The 19303-nt window shown below is 42.9% G+C and overlaps 1 protein-coding gene across 5 annotated transcripts in view; it reads right to left on the bottom strand.

Moving 5' to 3' along the window:
- Positions 1-19303, bottom strand: part of Pld1 (phospholipase D1) — a 223393-nt gene that overhangs the window by 202252 nt on the left and 1838 nt on the right. For 2 of the 5 annotated variants that reach the window (XM_036190356.1, XM_036190359.1), the window contains exon 2: positions 8753-8797. The exons of 2 other annotated variants lie outside the window; for them this stretch is intronic. The gene's annotated coding sequence lies outside the window, so the exon portion shown is untranslated. Of the gene's footprint in view, positions 1-8752; positions 8893-19303 lie in introns of all 5 variants that reach the window. One more of the 5 variants, XM_036190357.1, reaches the window with a different exon arrangement.

The raw sequence follows: 19303 nt of genomic DNA, 5'->3' as shown, positions 1-19303 counted from the left end.
CTCCCCCGACTTCTGGGGAGGAGAGCACCACAGTGACATATTAGTGGCCCTGTATGTGACGGCAAGGACTCTCCAAAGAGCTGTCTGCTAGCAATGGTGGGAGTCAAAGGTGAATTTGAGAGGATTTGAAGGTATGAATAAAGGAGGCCAATACAGGAAGCTACTGTGATTTTTTTTTTTTTAAGATAGTGTCTCATGTAGCCCAGGCTAGCCTTGAACTCACCATGTAGCCCAAACTAGTACCTTAAATATCTGACCCTCTTGCCACCACTTCCCAAAAGCTAGGACTACAGGAGTATGCCACTATACCTGGTTTATAGTAGGTGGTAGCGTAGCTAGGGCTAGAAGCCAGGCCTTTGTACATGCTGGGCACATGCTCTACAACTGAGCTCTGTCTATCATTAGTCTTCCACAGAGAAACAAAGCTATTTATGTGTACCAGTATACACACGTCTATTGTAAAGACACTTAGATAAAAAAATATGTAGTGTACAATTTCTAAATAATAAAATATAAAATAGTCTTCATTATAAAGTTTATGTAGTAATTGATTCTACTGGGTCCTGTTAGGTTCTGTTGAACTCTTTTATCCAAAGTCAAACTGTGGTGAAAGAAGATCCCCATATTTCCTTTTAGTGTGAGATGGACCTGTGAAGCCAGGCACACTCCGACGCCTCATGTGTTCACTAAGCATCTGGCTTATGAATCAGTTTGCTAAAAGAATACTCCACAACTGTTTATTCACAGTGGACAACTACAGGCACCACACGTCCCATCAGCATTTTGTCCATCATCTTCTTAGGACTACAACAAAAACCAACTGTGGTATACAGTGTTTTTCAGTTTCCATGTGGACACACTCCCATCATGGTCAAGTTCAACCTATGGGAGAGCGGGGAGAAATGTGGCAGCACAGTACACAGTACATTGAAAAACAGACAAAAGGGTCTTTGAGAGCAGAGGAACTAATAGGATGTAAAGAATCATAAAGCAGCATGGAATTCTGAGTGCTTTGTCATCTGTGGACTTAATATAATCCATTGTGTTTAATTTTAAGCCATTGCAGTATTTAACATCTTACACGTAACATTCCTGATAACTGAACAGAGTCCTGAGGCACTGGGAATGACACTGAAACTATATATTACTTTGGTGGCAGTCTATAGAAATGTTTCTGAGAAGAAGGAGTTCTGACTACATCTTTCCTTCCTTTGGCCTTATCTTACCCTCACCACCAAGAAGAAACAGTGCCCACATTTGCTGCAGGTGCACCAGAGGACTTCGTACTTGCCACTGCTGAAGAACAATTTTTTTGTACACTGTAAATATTTGTCACTTGAATTGGTTTATTAAAGTGTTCATTGGCCAGTAGCCAGGCAGACGTATAGGTGGGGCAACCAAACTAAGAATACTGGGAAGGGCAGAATAGGGAGTCACCAGCCAGATGCAGAGAAGCAAGACGAAAATGTTGTACTGTGAAGAGGTATCAAGGCATGTGGCTAAACATAGATAAGAATTATGGGTTAATTTAAATGTAAGAGCTAGTTAGTAAACACCTGAGCTACCAGCTGAGCATTTATATTAAGCCTCTAAGTGATTATTTTGAAGTGGCTGTGGGACACAGGAAAACCTCCATTTATATATGGCACCCAACATGGAGCAAGAATTTCCATATAAAACCTAAGAAAGCTTCATAAAAAGGATTCTAAACACACACAAGAACAGAGTCAAGCACGACTTCCTAGTAGTAGCATTTTCTCCTGTGGGCTGTTTGCTAGCAGCAAATAGAGGAGTGGCTCCTTTAAGACATGGCTCCCTGGTTCATGCTGGCAGCACAGATAGCTCTTAGGGGAGGTCCTGCTATCAAACACTACTTGGTGGAACTGTGGACCCAGAAACTCCCCAGAGTTAGCATGGTAAACATGACTCCTGCCAGTATCTATGCCATGATGCTAAGCTCTCACAGACCAAGAAGGTGGGTGGAGCCAGCTGCTAAAGCTGCCACTTTAGTCCTAGCCACACTGCTTAGCACTTTAAAGACTCACGTGGTCAGAAAAAGATAGAGATATTCAGTAAAGACAGATTTAAATGGAAAAAAAAACCCTTCTAAATGATTTACAGTGTGTTTAAAAATATACATAGACTTAGGAGAGTAAAGAGAAGGTATAGACAGTCATAAAGAAGAAATATATAGTTTTAAAATAATAAAGTCCTTAAAAAGGGAGTAAAGCAATATTTTAAAAAGCCACATAATGATGGAAAATATCCAGAGAGAATGGATACTGTATGTTATTGTGTTGTCTTTGAATTGTTTGACAGCTGAGGAAGGAGCAACTGCTAAGAGACATTTGATTGTAAATGTTGCTGGATTAATCCAACCTATGTATTTTGAAAATACCTTGTCTTCAAAATTTAAGTCAAAGATATGTTACTTTGGAGAAGAGGTTATGCTTTTATTTTCACAGGAAATGAGAGGCTGTAGATTCATTCTGGGCTAACAAAATAAGGTTTGATCACAGAAGACACTCTGAAAACTGTCTTGTTTCAGAGCACCTCTGCTGCAGTCTCCTCTGAGTTCTGTATCTAAAACAGATTCAAGGCTGCTAGCTGAGATGATCCAGCCTCATAGACTACTCCAGCCAAGACTTAATCATAATCCTGAATTTTCTCAGGGTCCTCCAAAGATTATCAGTGCCCTCAATCAACAGGAAAGTAGTCTAGAGAACTACACCCACATTCTCAAAAATAAATTATGAATGTTTGTCACTGTTTAGGGGGTTTGGTTACAAGTTGTTATTGTTAATGGTCAGAAAAGAAGCTAAACAAAGTAGATTAGATTCAGGGATCTTGTTCTAAAAAGAAAGCAGAGTGATAGAAATGATACAATAAAAGGGTAGATTATTGAATCTACTTTAATACAAAAAACAACTGTTAATGTTACATATTTTACATCAGTATGGATTTTAGTTTATTGATACAAATTTAAAGTTAATTTTGTTATACTGTATGTATATTTCTACCCTTGTTTAGGGTATTATGTTTATGCAGCTCATTTAAAAATGTAATATATAGCCAGGCAGTGGTGGCGCACACCTTTAATCCCAGCACTTGGGAGGCAGAGGCAGGTGGATCTTTGTGAATTCGAGGCCAGCCTGGTCTACAAAGCAAGTTCCAGGACAGTCACGACTGTTAACACAGAGAAACTCTGTCTCAAAAAAAAAAATAAAACAAAACAAAATATAATATATAATTAAGAAATGCAGATTAATAGTTATCTATAATAGCAAACTTATAGTCATGTTAGTTAGCTTTTCAAGGTCATGCAGAGATATATTTCAGATAGATAGGCAATCATCAAAACATTTCAAAGGTCTACAGAATATGGCATTTAAAATGTTTTAATAATTTAAGACTTTTCTTGACAGTGAGACACATCTGTTCCTGGCAGCACCAATGACTTCAAAGAAGATGATAGGCATCAAAGAAATTCCATATGGAGTTTGTTTTCTTTATGGCAAAAACTAGCCATGTGGACAAAGAAACCGCCCTTGTCTCAATTGCTGACAGTTACTGTCCAAACTGGACCAACAGAATGCAAAAAGGACAACTGCTGAACTTTGCCAAGACAAGGTAGGACAGTCCTTCAAAATGCTCTGCTTCACAGGAAAGTCTGTCAGACATGTTAGGCCTGTAGGCCAGAGTTGAATGCCCCAATGTTGCAGAGGAACTTTGGGTGACTGCCCAGGCAGCTTGAGGTCCCTGTCATTAGGTAACATTTCACTCTTCTGGGGTCTTTGATGGAGCTGAACACTAACTAGTTATAATCATAGTTTTCCTTAGTTATAATAGAAAGTAAATTAGATACAAAACTTCAGACTTGCCAAGATAAGATAATTAAGTATTTTCTCTAATTTTACCAAATGCAAATGAATTAGGTAGTGTTACTGTAATTCTCACTTAATAACTGTTTTTGTTGTATATAATCTTACTATGTTAAAGTTAAAAACCTTACTTTTTAATTAGACAAAAAGGGGGAAATGCTATGAAATAATCCTCTTGTGCACTGTAAAGATTTGTCTCTTGAATTGGTTTAATAAAATGCTCATTGACCAGTAGTCAGGCAGGAAGTATAGGTGGGGGGGCCAAACAAAGAATGATGGGTAGAAGATGGGTGGAGTCAAGAGTCACTAGCCAGACACAGAGGAAGCATGATGAGAATGCCACACCAAGAAAAGGCACTCTGCCATGTGGCTTAACATAGATCAAAATTATGGGTTAATTTAAATGTAAGAGCTAGTTAGTAATAAGCCTGAGCTACTGGCCAAGCATTTATAATTAATATAAACCTCTGAGTGATTATTTGGAAGTGGCTGCAGGACACAGGAAAACTTCTGTTTACATGTCACCTCAGACTCTTCTTCAGTCCATCCTACATCTGGGTTGGGCTGTCTCAATAATTCTTAACTGCTGTCCTGAAATCACTTTCTCCCTAAGCCAATCATCATAACACTATGCTTGTCCGTAAACACCATTATGGCCATGCTACTGACAAAGCCCAAAACCCAGAACACCTCAACATGAAATTCCAGCTATCAGAATCTGAGAGTTGGTTCAGCAGTTCAGAGAACTTGCTGCTCTTGCAGAGGACCCAAATTCCTGGCATCCATGTTCAGCAAGTCACAATAGCCTGTAACTAAGGCTCCTAGGTGATCTGATATCCTCTTCTAACCTCCATAGGCAACTAAACATGGTGGCACCAGTACATGGGCTGGAGTTCTAAGCTGCATAAAAAGGAGAGAGGGAGCTGAGCAAACTAACATTCCTCACTCTCTACTTCCTCACTGTGGATGCTATATGACCAGCTGTCTCAAGTTCCTGCAATAGTGACTGTCCAACCTGATAGCCTGTACCCTCAAATTAAAACAAACTCCCCTTCCTTTCATTGTTTTCTCAAGTATTCTGTCACATCAACCAGAAAGGCAAGTGGCATACGCAAGCATCTTACTAATGGGGAAAAGGTTGCATGTACCACCATGAATAAGGTTTTTAAACCTCTTTATTTTGGGTCTCCTATGTAAAGTGAACTAAGGTTGACTAAATTTATTCTTCTTCATTCACTGCTAGAATATTTGAGAGGTTTATTGCCTCTTAATTGCTATCTTTCTTCAATAGTGCCATAAACTTGTCATTTTCTATGGCTCATTTGTAAAACAACAGATAAATATAAATGTCACTGGCTCTTGAAAGAGACTTTAAAGTAAGGAGACCACTCTTAGGCCACCAAGTCCAGGTAACGTAAGCGAGACTGGCCTGGCATAGATTCAGAATGGCAGGAACGGGGGTGGGCCAGAAACAGAGGAAACAGAGGCCAACACTGTGGAACAGCTACAGAGCCGACAGTGCCCAGGGATCAGCCACCTCCACATCCTCTGCCAAATGAAGTCTCAGGCCAGAGCACTGGGCCTGCACTTTATTGTCAGCCTCCTTCTGTGGTAAACAATTTCAGGCATGCCTCCTGAGGGGAAGAAGAGCCCAGGGGCCAGTTCAGGGTCTGAAGAGCCCAGTCTGCTTGAGACCTTTTTACTGGCCCTTTGAAGTCACCCTTGTTCCCTATCATCTCTCAGGGTTGCAGCCACAGGGACCACAGAGCAGATGAAATCCATGCCTGTTTTAAACACAGTTTCTGACCTTCTCCTGCACCAGCTTAGCTTATGTTCTATGACAAAAAATAAAACAAGATTCATGACTTCTAGAGGCTGGCCCAGTTAGTAGAGTGCTTGCCTAGAGTACACAAAGCTTTGGGTTCAATCTCCAATCCACATAAACCAGGTATGACGATACACCCCTGTAATGCTAGCACTAAAGAGGTAAAGGCAGGAAGATCAGAAGTTCAAGGTCATTATTTTCAACACAGTAAATTCAAGGCCACCCTGAGTCACAGAAGACCCTGCAATAATTACTAATGATGGTGATGACACATGATCATTTTGTTTACAGAAGACTGACAGATTCTGAGTCCTTGGACCTAAGAAGAAATTATCATATTAAGAAATAACTAATGGGGCTGGAGAGATGGCTCAGAGGTTAAGATCACTGACTGCTCTTCCAGAGGTCCTGAGTTCAATTCCCAGCTCACAACCATCTATAATGAGATCTGGTATATATGCAGGCAGAACATTGTATACATAATAAATAAATAAATCTTAAAAATAAAAAAGGGCTGGGCTGTGGTAGTGCATACCTGTAATCCCAGCACTCAGGAGGCAGAGGCAGGTGGATCTCTGTGAGTTCAAGGCCAGCCTGGTCTACAAAGCGAGTTCCAGGACAACCTCCAAAGCTACAGAGAAACCCTGTCTCGAAAAACAAACAAACAAATAAATAAATAATGAAAAAATAAATAAATAAAAAAGAAATAATTAACATTTTTAACAAAGGTTGGTGATATAGCTTAGTGGTAGAAATCTTGCCTACTGAATTTCACTCTAACAAAACACACACACATACACACACACACACACACACACACACACACATACACCACAGAGCAGAATTCAAACAAAGTTGTTTAAAAGCAAAATACAACTAGATAAGAAATATAGCCCTGGATAATAGCCCAAAGCATAAGATAAATAGCATTAGTTCATACCATAAAAATAATTGAATAAATAAGTAAGTAAATGAGTTCAAAGCCATATTCTATGCACAATTCCAAAGTTCAGTGTAGCACGAATTCTAATTGGTCTTAATAATAAAAACCCAGAGCCAGATATCAGGGTGAGAGCTGAAAGATCAGAGAAGCAAAGGAGCAGCCACTAGAGAGACTTCTTACCTAAGGAATCCTCAGACTGAAAGGGGCCAAGATCCTGTCTCCCCTCTACCTTATCACTTCCTCTCTCATCCCAGCCATATCACTTCCTGTTTCCTCCTTCCAAGTGCTGGGATTAAAGGTGTGTGCCACCATTATCTGGCCTCTGGTGGCTAGTTCCCCCCTCTGATCTCCAGGCAAACTTTATTTATTAGAGCACAAACAAATTTTCACCACATTTCAGTAACTACTCAGTCGCCTAAGAAGTGTCTAGTAAGACCTTGCCCCCAAATATGACTGTTTCCACAAGATGTGTGCACCATTGACAGGGCAGAGAAAATAGCTTCATAACAGAAATGGCTACAAACACGTCTTCGGGCAGCAATCAAGGTCAGTGCCACTCATAAGTCAGTCTGGTCACATGTCTTTTGTTATGAAGTCAAGGGAATGGCATTTCACCTCTGTGGTTTCCCTCCCCAAACCCTCAATCCCAGTCTGTTCACAAGAAATCATCCAGAAACCCAAATGATGGACATTCAACAAAACACCTAGGCAGCACTCTTCAAAACTGCCAAGGTCATCAGAAATAAGGAAAGCCAGAGATGGGGGGTGGGGGAGACCCAGCATAGCACAGAAGAGGGTCACTATTAAACTGCAGACTCTGAGGTGGTGTCCTAAACAAGACACAGGCAGAGCAAGAGCCAATTAGGAGCAAATTAATTCTGAATAAAGCATGAACTTTAGTTAGTAAAGAGATACAACATTAAAGATGCACCATACACACAGGAACCATGTAATATGTGGCCCAATAGAGACCTTTACCCATGTATCCAGAAAAGCCAAAGGTGTCCTCTCAGGGACATTCTCTATCTCCTCTATAGCTTATCTGTAGATCTAAAACAAACACAATTTTGAGTATATAAAATTGGGTTTTAGAGACAGACAGACAGACAGACAGACAGACAGACAGACACACACACACACACACACACACACAAAATAAAATAAAATAAAATTGGGTTTTAAAAAATACTTTACATATTATTATTGTGTATATGAGGTCCCATTCCACTGTACCCTGGAATGAGCAATAATCCCACTCATGAGGAGCTATCAGATTTTAATCGCTGCCCAAAGATGCCAGTTCATATCACCATGGCCTTGAGGGTAGGGATTTTAACACATCAGTTTTAGGGAAAAATAAACATAAAGATCTTCATATTGTTTGAAGATCGCTACCAAAGAAGGCTGAACTCTACTATCAGGTCAAAATACCAGCCCACTTCAGGTGGTCTGGCACAATTTGTCTACACAGTCCAGTCCTGGTTCAGTGGATGCATGCAGTATACCTAGCCTTCTGATATCACAACATTAGTATGATGTCATTATCTACAAACTCCACTACAGAGAACTGTTCAAAAAATCTTTCCTGTTTCAAGTAATTTTACGTATTTGTGTTGGGCTGAATGCATATCTGTTCTCAGGCACATGCAGCCCACAGGCCAGAGGTCATTCATATCTGCAAGCTCTAGATTGTCAGCAGTACCCTGCAGGAATCACTTCTTAGACTCACTGGCACCTGGTGAGTGCTCAGCACCAAAGACTGTGCTTGGTAGATTTCCCAATGCCAGCAGGAGCAGGGACCTCTATGAATGCAGAATCAAGGCTTTAATTGTAATCTATTAACTTTGCAACAGATCTGCAGAAATTACCTCACTGTTAGTCAGCCCGATCCTATTTCCTCTCTTGGGGTGAGTCAGGACACACATGACCAACACATACTTCTAGCCTCCTGGTAGTTCATAAGCGAGAGATGGCTTCCTAATCCGAAACATCCCAACCAAAAACTACTGTTAGGATACGAGAAAGAAAAAGGTCTGCAAGCCTGTCACATTTACTTCATACTGTTTCCAGATTGCTCGATCCCTCCCATCACAGATTACTCACCCACAGGACAAATACGGGCGACTGAATCAAGTCCTTGTGAGTTTCCTGAAAAAGAAAGATGGCATCAACAGAGAAAATCCAGGTTTTCTTTCTTGTCTGTTTACATCAGTACATGTTCCAAATTTCTCAGCATTGAGTATCTGTGAGGAAGAAGAGAGAAACAGATGAGTAGCTTGGGAACCCAGGGTTAAGACCAATATTGGACACATCTAACGATATGCAGGCAGGTTCATCTCACAAGTAGTTAATGAACACCAACTATACAGCAGGCTCCTGCTCTCACGGAGCTCAAGGTTCTTGTGTAGAAACAGCTAGCATTGAAATAACCCAAGGCAAAAGGCTAAAATCAGGTAAGGCAATGGACATATCAGTGTGGACTGTGACAGAGGGCAGTTTTCGATGTTATTCAGGGAACATAACCTTGACCATTTTGTCATTGATCCAAAGGACACAAAAACAAGCTGTGCAGACAACTGGGGGTGAGATGCTCCCATCAGAAAGAAGAGAGAACAGCATGCTGTGAGAGAGGAGACCCTCCTGCCAAAGAGAAAGGCGGCTGCATTGCAGCAGAGTCAAAACCAACTTCTGTCCAGCAGAGGCCGAGGGGAATGGAAATCCACCCACGTCCCCAGCTGATCTCCACCTGTGGCAAAAGCTGGTGTAACAGGAATCTTAAAAGGTCTTATTAATAAAAACAAAGCCGGAGCCAGCTAGTGGGGCAAACACTGGAAGATCAGAGAAGCAGAACAAGCCACAGCTAACCTCACCTCATCAACTACTCAGCTGATCCTGTTTCTTCAAACTGGAAGCCTCAGAGTCCTCACCCAAATGGATCTCAGCTGAACTGCTGCTAAAAGCTTAAAGGGTTCCTGGTTTTCATGCCTTATATACCTTTTTGTTTCCTGCCATCACTTCCTGGGATTAAAGGTGTGTGCCACCAAGTCTGGCTGTTTCCAGTGTGGCTTTGAACGCATAGAGATCCAGATGGATCTCTGCCTCCAGAATGCTAGGATTAAAGGTGTGTGTGCCACCATTTTTTGGGCCTCTATGTCTATCTAGTTCTCTGACCCCAGATAGCTTATTAGGGTGCACAATATATTGGGGGACACAATATCACCACAGGCTGGTGCCTGAGGGAGAAGTCAGCATGAGGGACGAGGCCTGGTGTGAGTAGCAGGGTAACACACAAATAGCCTCTCTTTACAGTTTCTCAGGCCCAGAATTTGAATCTAAACATAAAAACCGAGTCTATCAAGCAAGGCGGACCAGCAGCCAAGTTAGCTGATAGGCACACAGGTCCAGGGGCCTTCTTAGGAAGAACCCTCAGAAGGAGCTAAGCAGATGGTGAGGGGTGGCCAAAATCTCACAAAAACTTACAATATACTTGTTTGAGTCCCTTCCCCCCACCCCCGAGAATCTCAATTTTATGGGTGCACTATGGGACTTCGAGGAATCTCTGTATTCTGGTAAGTTCCTTGCTGATTTCTTTGGAAGATTTGGAAATCCTATGATGAGTAAGAGTTCTTCCTGGGAAAAGAGCGGGTCAGAAGCATCCTCTCTCTACACAAATGGAACCAACAGAACTGAGGGCTGAGCTGGACTAAAATCCTGAGTATCTGTTATTCCCGTTCCAGTGGGCAGAAAACAAGAAGAGAATATTGCATAACTACACGCATTCCTCTCCAGCCAACCACATCTCTAGATCAAAAGCACCATGACAGGTAAGAGGAAAGAACTGGGCCCACGGTGCAGAAGCAGGAAGTGGAAAGCTCCAGTGTCATACACAGGCAACATGCCTGGGGTGCCGACAAATGCTTAATACCCAGGTGGAGGGGGTGGGTGGCCTCCCTGTGGGGCTCGCCAGTTTCCATGATGTACACATTCCCACCAGAACTATTCTCAAGCTACCAACAGTACATCACTACAGAACATGTAGCTTGGGAAGGCATAGGTGGAACTTACAGCATCTCTACTACACAAAAGCAACATCTATAATTTCAGAAGGACAGGAAGCAATGAGTGTCATAGCCAGTAAAAGATGGGTTTTCAGAAGTTGTAGCATTGGTTGTCAATATAATTTATTTAATGTAAATTCAGGAAATTTTCATTCAGAAATTTTGTGTTTCTTTTATGTTTATGGGTGTTTTGCCTGCCTATATGTCCAGGCACCATGTGCAATCAGTGCCCATGGAGCCAGAAGAAAGCACTGGATTCTCTGGAACTGCAGTAACAGACAGCTGTGAGCTGCCATGTGGGTGCTGGGAATCAATCAATCCCAGGTTCTGTAGAAGAGCAACCAGTGCTCTGGACCTCTGAGCCCTCTCATCAGCCCCCAAAACCCTGGTTTTTAATAATAACATGCTTTCACAATTAACTCATCAGATTCCTGAGGAATATAAAAACCAAATGAACCAATTCTATCTGTTACAAAAGCTTCAACACTATTGTTATAAATTGGTACGAATTACAGATGTGTGGTGGTGGCACATATCTGTAATTTCAGCACTTGGGAGGTAGAGGCCAGGACTCAGGAGAGTGAAGTCATTTTTGGCTACACAGTGAGTTCAAGGCCCATGTGGGTTATATGTGTCAAAAAATAAAAATCATTATTATGAAATACTATAATAAATATGTTCTCCTGTATATTTTTATTTCCTTTGGATTATTTCCATTTATATTCCCTAATCAAAATACTTGCCTATATTAAACATATTGCCAAATTTCTTTGTGAAATGATCATGTGGATTCTATTCTGCCATAAAATATTACAGTGGTTTCTGTTTGCATTTAGATTTGTTGACTTAAAGAAGAAATCCTATTTGTTTTGTTTTGGAGGAGGAAGAATTCCAGTGCTGGGGACAGAGCCTAGGGCTTCTTGAATGCAGGGCAGGTGCCCTAACACTGAGCTACAGCCCTTGCAACAAGCTCTCCCTGCTGTGTCCTGAATGGGAGGGTCACTTCTGCTCCCAACCCCCACTCATGCCATACACCCCCAACACCAGATCTGGGGCAGATGCTAAGGCATGGCTTTCCCCTTGTTACAGTACAGCCAAGACCAGCCATGATGAAATGACAGGACAGCCACCACCCCTCCCCAGTGCACACACAAGGGCGCAAACACACACACACACACACACACACACACACATACACACACACACACACACACACACACACACACACACACACGACAGTTTCAAAATATTTAAAGGGAATAAGAAGTTGATATTGCCAGGGGCGGTCTTCTCATGAAATTAAAGAATATGAAGAGAGTTTTTCAACATAGCCTGAGCTAGCTCACCCTTCCATCGACAGTACACCTTACTGTTTTGTTTTGTTTTTAATTATTGAAACACTTGAAAAATACATGTCCATATGTACACACACTGGAAAACAGTGATGAATCATGCTCATTCAATTAAATACTATGATATCTTTATGGATTAAGGAAAATTAAGTGGGGCTTGGTGGCACAGACATGTAATCCCAACATTTGAGAGGCAGCAATAAGAGGCTAGCCACATATCTGAAAACAGCGTGGGCAACACAGTGAGAGTCTGCCTCAAAGGGAAAAAAATCTGGCTAAAATCACAATTCTCAAAGGCATGTGGTTCCTGTCTTCAGTGTAACCAGCTCTGCCACCAGAATCTTTCCCTGACTCCTACCCCAAGAGTCTCAGAGAATCCCAGTCTCACCCAAGAACTTCCCTGCATATGGCTAATCTGTGCTGAGTTCATATGCCCATGGGCACACTCCTTTGTCCACTCTAACACTAACTCCACTTTGCTTGTTTGTTTTCAGGTTTCTCCTGCTAGGTTGTGGGGTGGGGTTGAGAATACAGTGAAAAAAACAGGAGAAACCAGCGTTTATGGTGCTGTTTTGATGTCCCAGGCTCTAGATGCTGCCCAGACATTGTTTCCTGCACTTCCTAAGAGTGTTGTGAGAGAGCTATTTTATCTTCACTATACAGGTGGAGAAACTGAGGCATATGTGAATGAGTTTGGGAAAAGAGCTCTCAGGATCGAACCCCACGCCCACCGGCTATTGGAGGCCTGAAGTCATCACTTCCAGTGAGAACACAGACAGGGCGCACCCAGATATGTCCTGCCTGGTCACTGCCCATTGCTAGCTTTCTCAGCCAGAAAAATGACAGATTTGGACATGGAATTGGAGGTGAGATGGTGGCTACACATGCCTACATTAAGATAGTTACTATCTTTGGGCTGGCAAGGTAGTCATGAGTTAACTCATAGCCCCAAGCTTCTGCGGTAATGCTTTTATCCACTGACCATCTCCCCAGCCCAGAGAAGGAGAGAACTGATTCCCAAAAGTTGCCTGACTTCTGCAGGCATGTATAGGAACAAATCACACATACCACATACAACACACACACACACACACACACACACACACACACACACACCCCACATAATAATAAATAACATTATAACACACTTACGATCATCAGTACCTTAACAAGCAGTTTTTCCTGCTTGGGATAACAGGAGCTGGTTGGATTTCTAATACATCCCTCTCTCCATTTTTTAAAACATATTTTTGACAACTCTGTAATGCTAGGATCAAAATAAAATAGTCTTACTTTTTCCCTCAATCCTGTATCTTTACCTTAGCTTACATAGTTTTATTATAAAAATGGAGATAATGATAAAATTACACACACACACACACAGAGTATGTAATTCAGGTACAAAGGTTTGTGCCTACAATCCCAACCCTTGGGAAGTGGAGGCAAGAGGATCACAAATTCAAGATCAGCCTCAGCTGATACAGAGAGATAGTTCAAGGTGAGTCTCCACTATCTGATACCCAGTCACAAAAACAAAACAGTTACAACAACAAAATCAGAACAAAGTAGTTAAATGGCATAGTGAGGGACATGTAATAAGACACCACCATGATACTCTCATTTGCCTGACATGCCTGTGGGTCTTCAGTGACTGGCCATTTCCCGTCACCACTAACTGACCGCTTCCTTCAGCACCTATGGAGAGCAAACTGATATATATATATAGAAGACGCCATCTGTGGCCTCCAGGACTGGGCCTTCTTCTAGAATACAGACAGCAATCGATGCAGATGAAGGGATTCCAACACCATCACGCTACCCGAAAACCCGCCTGGACAATGGTGGCGTAAAGGAGAGGGACTTGTAGAGACCGTTCCACCGTGGCTTTTTGTTTGTTAACTAGCGTGCTGGTTAGGTTTTTGCTGTTGTCACATAGTTATCTGGAAAGAGGAACCTCAATTGAGAAAATGCCTCCCTCAGATAGGCCAGTGGGGCGCATTTAGTTAATGATGTGGGCAGTGGTCCTGGGTTGTATAAGAAATCAGGCTCCTAAAAATATGGATATGGAGCTTGAACTGGCATCTCCTGTGACCAGGCAAGACTTAAAGTGGAGGGAGTGAGCAACCAACCCAGCTACATAACCTTCAACCTACAGTCTGTCCTGCCTATGGGATGTGCTGGTGGCCTAGAGATTGAGGGAGTGGCCAACCAAGGACCAGTCTAGCCTAAAACCCATGCCAGGAGAGTAAGCCCACCCCTAACACTGCCTGGAGTGCCGGGACCCACAGACGGGATGACCCAGATACCTAGGATAGAACCAAACATGACTGGAGGAGAAACAAAATGTCAATGTAATGATCCCTAATATTCTGCTGTACTCATAGAGTGGTGCCTAGCCCAATTGTCCTCAGAGAGGCTTCATCCAGCAACTGATGGAAACAGATAAAGACCCTCAGCCAAACATTAGGCGGAAGTTGGGGGATCCTGCAGAAGATGGGGAGGAAGGATTGTAGGAGCCAGCAGGGTCAAGGACACCACAGGAAAACCCACAGACTCAACTAATCTGGGCTCATAGGCGCTCACAGAGACTGAACCGAGAACCAGGGAGCCTGCATGGGACTGACCTAGGTCCTTGGTATAAATATGACAGTTGTGTAGCGTGGTCTTCTTGTGGGACTCCTAACAGTGGGTGCAGGGCCTGTTTCTGACTCTTTTACTAGCTTTTGGGACCCTACTCCTCATACTGGGTCACCTTGACCAACCTTAATACACGGTGGGGAGGTGTTTAGTCTTCCTGCAACTTGGTATGCCATGTTTTGATGATATCCATGAGAGACCTACCTGTTCCTGAACAGAAATGGAGGATTGGACTGGGGAGTGGGGACAGAAGGGGGCTGATGAGAAAGGAGAGGAGAGAAACTGCAGCTGGGATGCAAAATAAATACATTTAAAATAAGAAGAAGGAGGAGGAGGAGGAGGAGGAGGAGAAGACTGAGGAAGTCAGTAAGCAGCATGGCTCTGTGGCCTCTGCTTCAGTTCCTGCTTCCAGGTTCTTGTCTTGAGTTCTTGCCTGACTTCTTCAGTAATACTATAAAGTGTAAGTTAGACAAGCCCTTTTCTCCCCAAGTTGCTTTTGGTGGTGGTGTTTATCACAGAAAGCAAACTAGGATAATTAGCAACAGTTTAAACATTAACATCACTTGAAGACAGTCAATGCCTTTGATTTTCCCCAAGCCTGGCCCTTCCTAGGAGTCTCCATGCTTTTTACAGAGACCTGTCAAAGGTTCTATTACACTGCCTCCACTCCACACTGTGCCCCATAGCTGTTTTTCTCTTGCCTGTGCTGATGCTCAGTCTCCCTTTTCTAAAGGTGCTGTCTGTAGAAGCTTAATTTGAAAAGAATCACTGTTTAATATAAACATTTTCTGTTTTTAATATATACAGGTTGCAATGGGTGGTGGTGGTGCATACTTTTCATCCCAGCACTTGGGAGGCAGAGGAAGGTGGATCTCTGTGAGTTTGAGGCCAGCCTGGTCTACAGAGTGAGTTCCAGGATAGCCAGGAATGTTACATAGAGAAAGCCTGTCTCCACAAACAAACAAATATATATATATGCAGTTTGTAAGTTTTAGCTGCAGGACTAACTCTCACTCACCTCTAAAGAGCTAAAGCAGGCTATTTTTACTCCCTGCTGCTCTTGGCTGATTTTCCTCTGTGCATCAGAAGCTTTCAAAAGGTTTCCAACTCCAGATCCCAAATGCTCACAACTGATTAAATACAAAATAAGAAGTTCTCCTCATGCAGTAGACAGCCCAGTATCACCAGCCATGCAGCATCTGGGGAAGGAGACTGGAAATCTGGGGCAACACCTCCATGGCCCAGAATCAGTGCAAGAGTCCACTCTGGCCTCTCGATACAACCTGAGCCCTTACATAGCAAATCGGCTCCAGTGTGGTCATAACAGTTGTTGAAACACTGGAGTGTGGTTGGGGTGTAGCTCAGTTGGTAGAATGCATTTCTAGCATGCTTAAAGCCAAGAGTTTGGTTCTCATCTCTCATAAATCCATGATGTGGTGAGGAAGGCTCATAATCCTAGCACTTGGAGGTAGAAACAGGAGGATCAGTAGTCATCAGGAACTACAAAGCTCCATATCAAGTTCAAGGCCAGTCTGGCCTACATAAGACCTAGATAGATGGATGGATGGATAGATAGATAGATAGATAGATAGATAGATAGATAGATAGATAGATAGATAGATAGATAGATAGATTGAGGTGAGGTGAGGTGAGGTGAGGTGAGGTAAGGTAAGGTAAGGTAAGGTAAGATTATTTAATTACTCCCCACAGATAGGAGTTAGAGCAACCTAGCCCAGTAGTAGACACAACTTCCCACCAGCAACATGCCCACAATCCATTTTGCCTCCCTCTTCAAAAATAAAGGAGTTGAACTGATTGTGCAAGCTGCATGGTACTTGCAGTTTTGATATGTTATTAATGCCTAAGAACAAGGACAAAGTAAGCCAAAACCTAGCAAGGTGGCTTGTGAGGGAGGTAGACTCCAGGACTAAATCTGTTAAGGAGACAGCAATACAAAAGCTCTAGGGGGCCTGAGTCAGAGGGCCTGGGCTGGAGCCCAGCTCTCATGCTTACTCTGACCTCTGGTGCCTCTAACTGCCTTAGCTATGTAAAGGAGATATCTTCTGTCTATCCAAAACCAAGTGGACACCATGTAAGTGGTGCTTAAATTATCAGTTTATCTTATTTTGTAATTTTAATGTTTATTCAATAAATCTAAAACTTGATAAAGTTTCACAACAGGGAAAAAAAAACTGTGACCTATGGAACAGTTACATGACATATGCTGCTGTCAAATAACCCACCACTGAAACATCTGGGGTCCAGATTTGACACTGCACTGTGAGTTCAGGGAAAACACAGCATTAGAACACCTTCCCACTGAACCATATGATGCAACCTGTGTGACTCCCTTTCTAATCAGAAACGCCCCAGGCTTACTGAAAGCTGAGGTTCTGCTCTCATCTGAGCAACGTTAACACCTTAGCAAATACATTTTGTTTGTGCCATTGAGACTTAAAGGAGTGTAAACACCAAAGCTGCCCTCTCACAGGACTGCTTTTCTCCTGCACGCAATGACTCAGTGGAACCACAGGTAAGACCCATATCTCATGGCTGGGTCCTCTGACACTATCTTTAGCATGTGGCTGGGGAGGATGGGAAATTGCTAAATCCAGTGACTTGCTTCATCAGAAAGGTCTTCAGGTACTAAAAATGTGTCACACACTGTACTACTAAAGGGGACAAAGTGATTGAGATTGTTTTGTTGTTGTTACATATCTAGGGGAGGAAGCACTAAGACTAACTCCCTTCCCTGTTCCTACCTCTAGACAGCTGGACTCACCAAGTTCTTCCACCACAAACTCAAATTAGCTTAACCACCTAACCCTCAAGTAGACTTCCTCACCCCATGGAGGTAAGGTTTGCTAAGCACCATCTATCTGGCTATATTTTATCACTCTTCTTTAAAAGTGAATGTCACTGTAGCTCAATTGTCATGTACAACACAAAACAGGTATGGTGGTGCATGCCTGTGACCCCAGCACTCGGGGTGGACAGGTATGATGGTGCATGCCTGTGACCCCAGCACTCGGGGTGGACAGGTATGGTGGTGCATGCCTGTGACCCCAGCACTCAGGGTGGACAGGTATGGTGGTGCATGCCTGTGACCCCAGCACTCAGGGTGGACAGGTATGGTGGTGCATGCCTGTGACCCCAGCACTCAGGGTGGACAGGTATGATGGTGCATGCCTGTGACCCCAGCACTCGGGGTGGACAGGTATGGTGGTATATGCATGAGATCCCAGCACTAAGGGTGGAGGCAGGGAGGTTCAGGGGCACAAGTCATCTGTAACCCAGCAAGTTCAGCGAGGCCAGCCTGAACCACATGAAAATAAAAGTGGCTTTCTTGAGCTAGGAATGATGGTGCAGGCCTCTAATTCTGGCATTTGGGAGGCAGAGGCAAAAGCAGAAAGAGGAGTAACTCACAGTCATCTTCACATACACACTGAGCTCCAGGGTCAAACAAGAAACCCTATTCCCAAAACGGGTTTTTTCAAGTTCATTTCTTTAAAGCTATGAAAAAAGAATCCAACCTCACTCAGTGAGAAAATTGAACCTTGCAATGTAATCATGATCACTAAGTGTCACTAATCCCTGCGAGGAAGACACTTGGGGGTGGAGGGATGAGCACCGGGACAGACACATTGAGTGCAAACAAACACATGTTTTTAAATTGTTAAGATGGCAAAGTCATGTGTGTACTTTGACAAAGTAAAAGTAAAATGTAAAGCTTTTTTAAAAACCTGTAGAAGCAGGACTGGAGTGGTAGCTCAGCAGTTAGAGTATACAGCCCTTGCAAAGGACCTGAGTTCAGTTCACAGAACCCAGCTTGGGCAACACCCTCTTCTGGCCTTCCTAGGCACCAGCACTCATATGCGAATACCCACACCAGGACAAACATATTCACATAATTAAATGTGAATAATTAAATAAATTAAAAATAAAATAAATCATGATCTTGACCTCCCTTGTATATATAATCCCTCTTCCCTCTCTTTGACTGGACTCCCAGAACTTGGCCTGGTAGCTTGGCTGTGGATCTCTGCATCTGCTTCCATCAGTTACTGGATGAAGGCTCTATAATGACAGTTAGGGTATTCACCAATCTGATTACCAGGGCAGGCCAGTTCAGGCACCCTCACCACTATTGCTAGTAGTCTAAATCTACAGAGATAACTGAACCAAGTTCAAAGGAACTCATAAACATTAGACTAACAGCTGTGGAACCTGCATGGGACCGAACTAGGCCTTCTGCATACAGAAGTTAGTTGTGTGGCTTGGTCTGTTTGCAGGGCCCCTGGCAGTGTTGACCAGGATCTATCCCCAGTGCATGAGCTGGCTTTCTGGATCCCATTACCTGTGGCTGGACACCTTGCACAGCCTTGATGCAGGGGGAGGGGCTGGGTCCTGCCTCAACTGATTGTACCAGGCTTAGCTGTCCCTTCATGGGAGAACTTACCCTGTTGGAGGAAGGGATGGAGGCGGGGGAGGAGTAGGGAGAGCAGGACGAGGGATGATAGGGGGATCTGTGGTTGGTATGTAAAATGAAAAAAAAATTTTAATGTAAAATAAAATAAGAGAAAAAATAAAAATAGGAAAACAAAATA

Source organism: Onychomys torridus, chromosome 6, assembly GCF_903995425.1.
Source record: "Onychomys torridus chromosome 6, mOncTor1.1, whole genome shotgun sequence".
Lineage (NCBI taxonomy): Eukaryota > Metazoa > Chordata > Mammalia > Rodentia > Cricetidae > Onychomys > Onychomys torridus.
The sequence above is the reverse complement of the archived record's forward strand: the minus strand, read 5'-3'. Positions and strand labels throughout refer to the sequence as shown.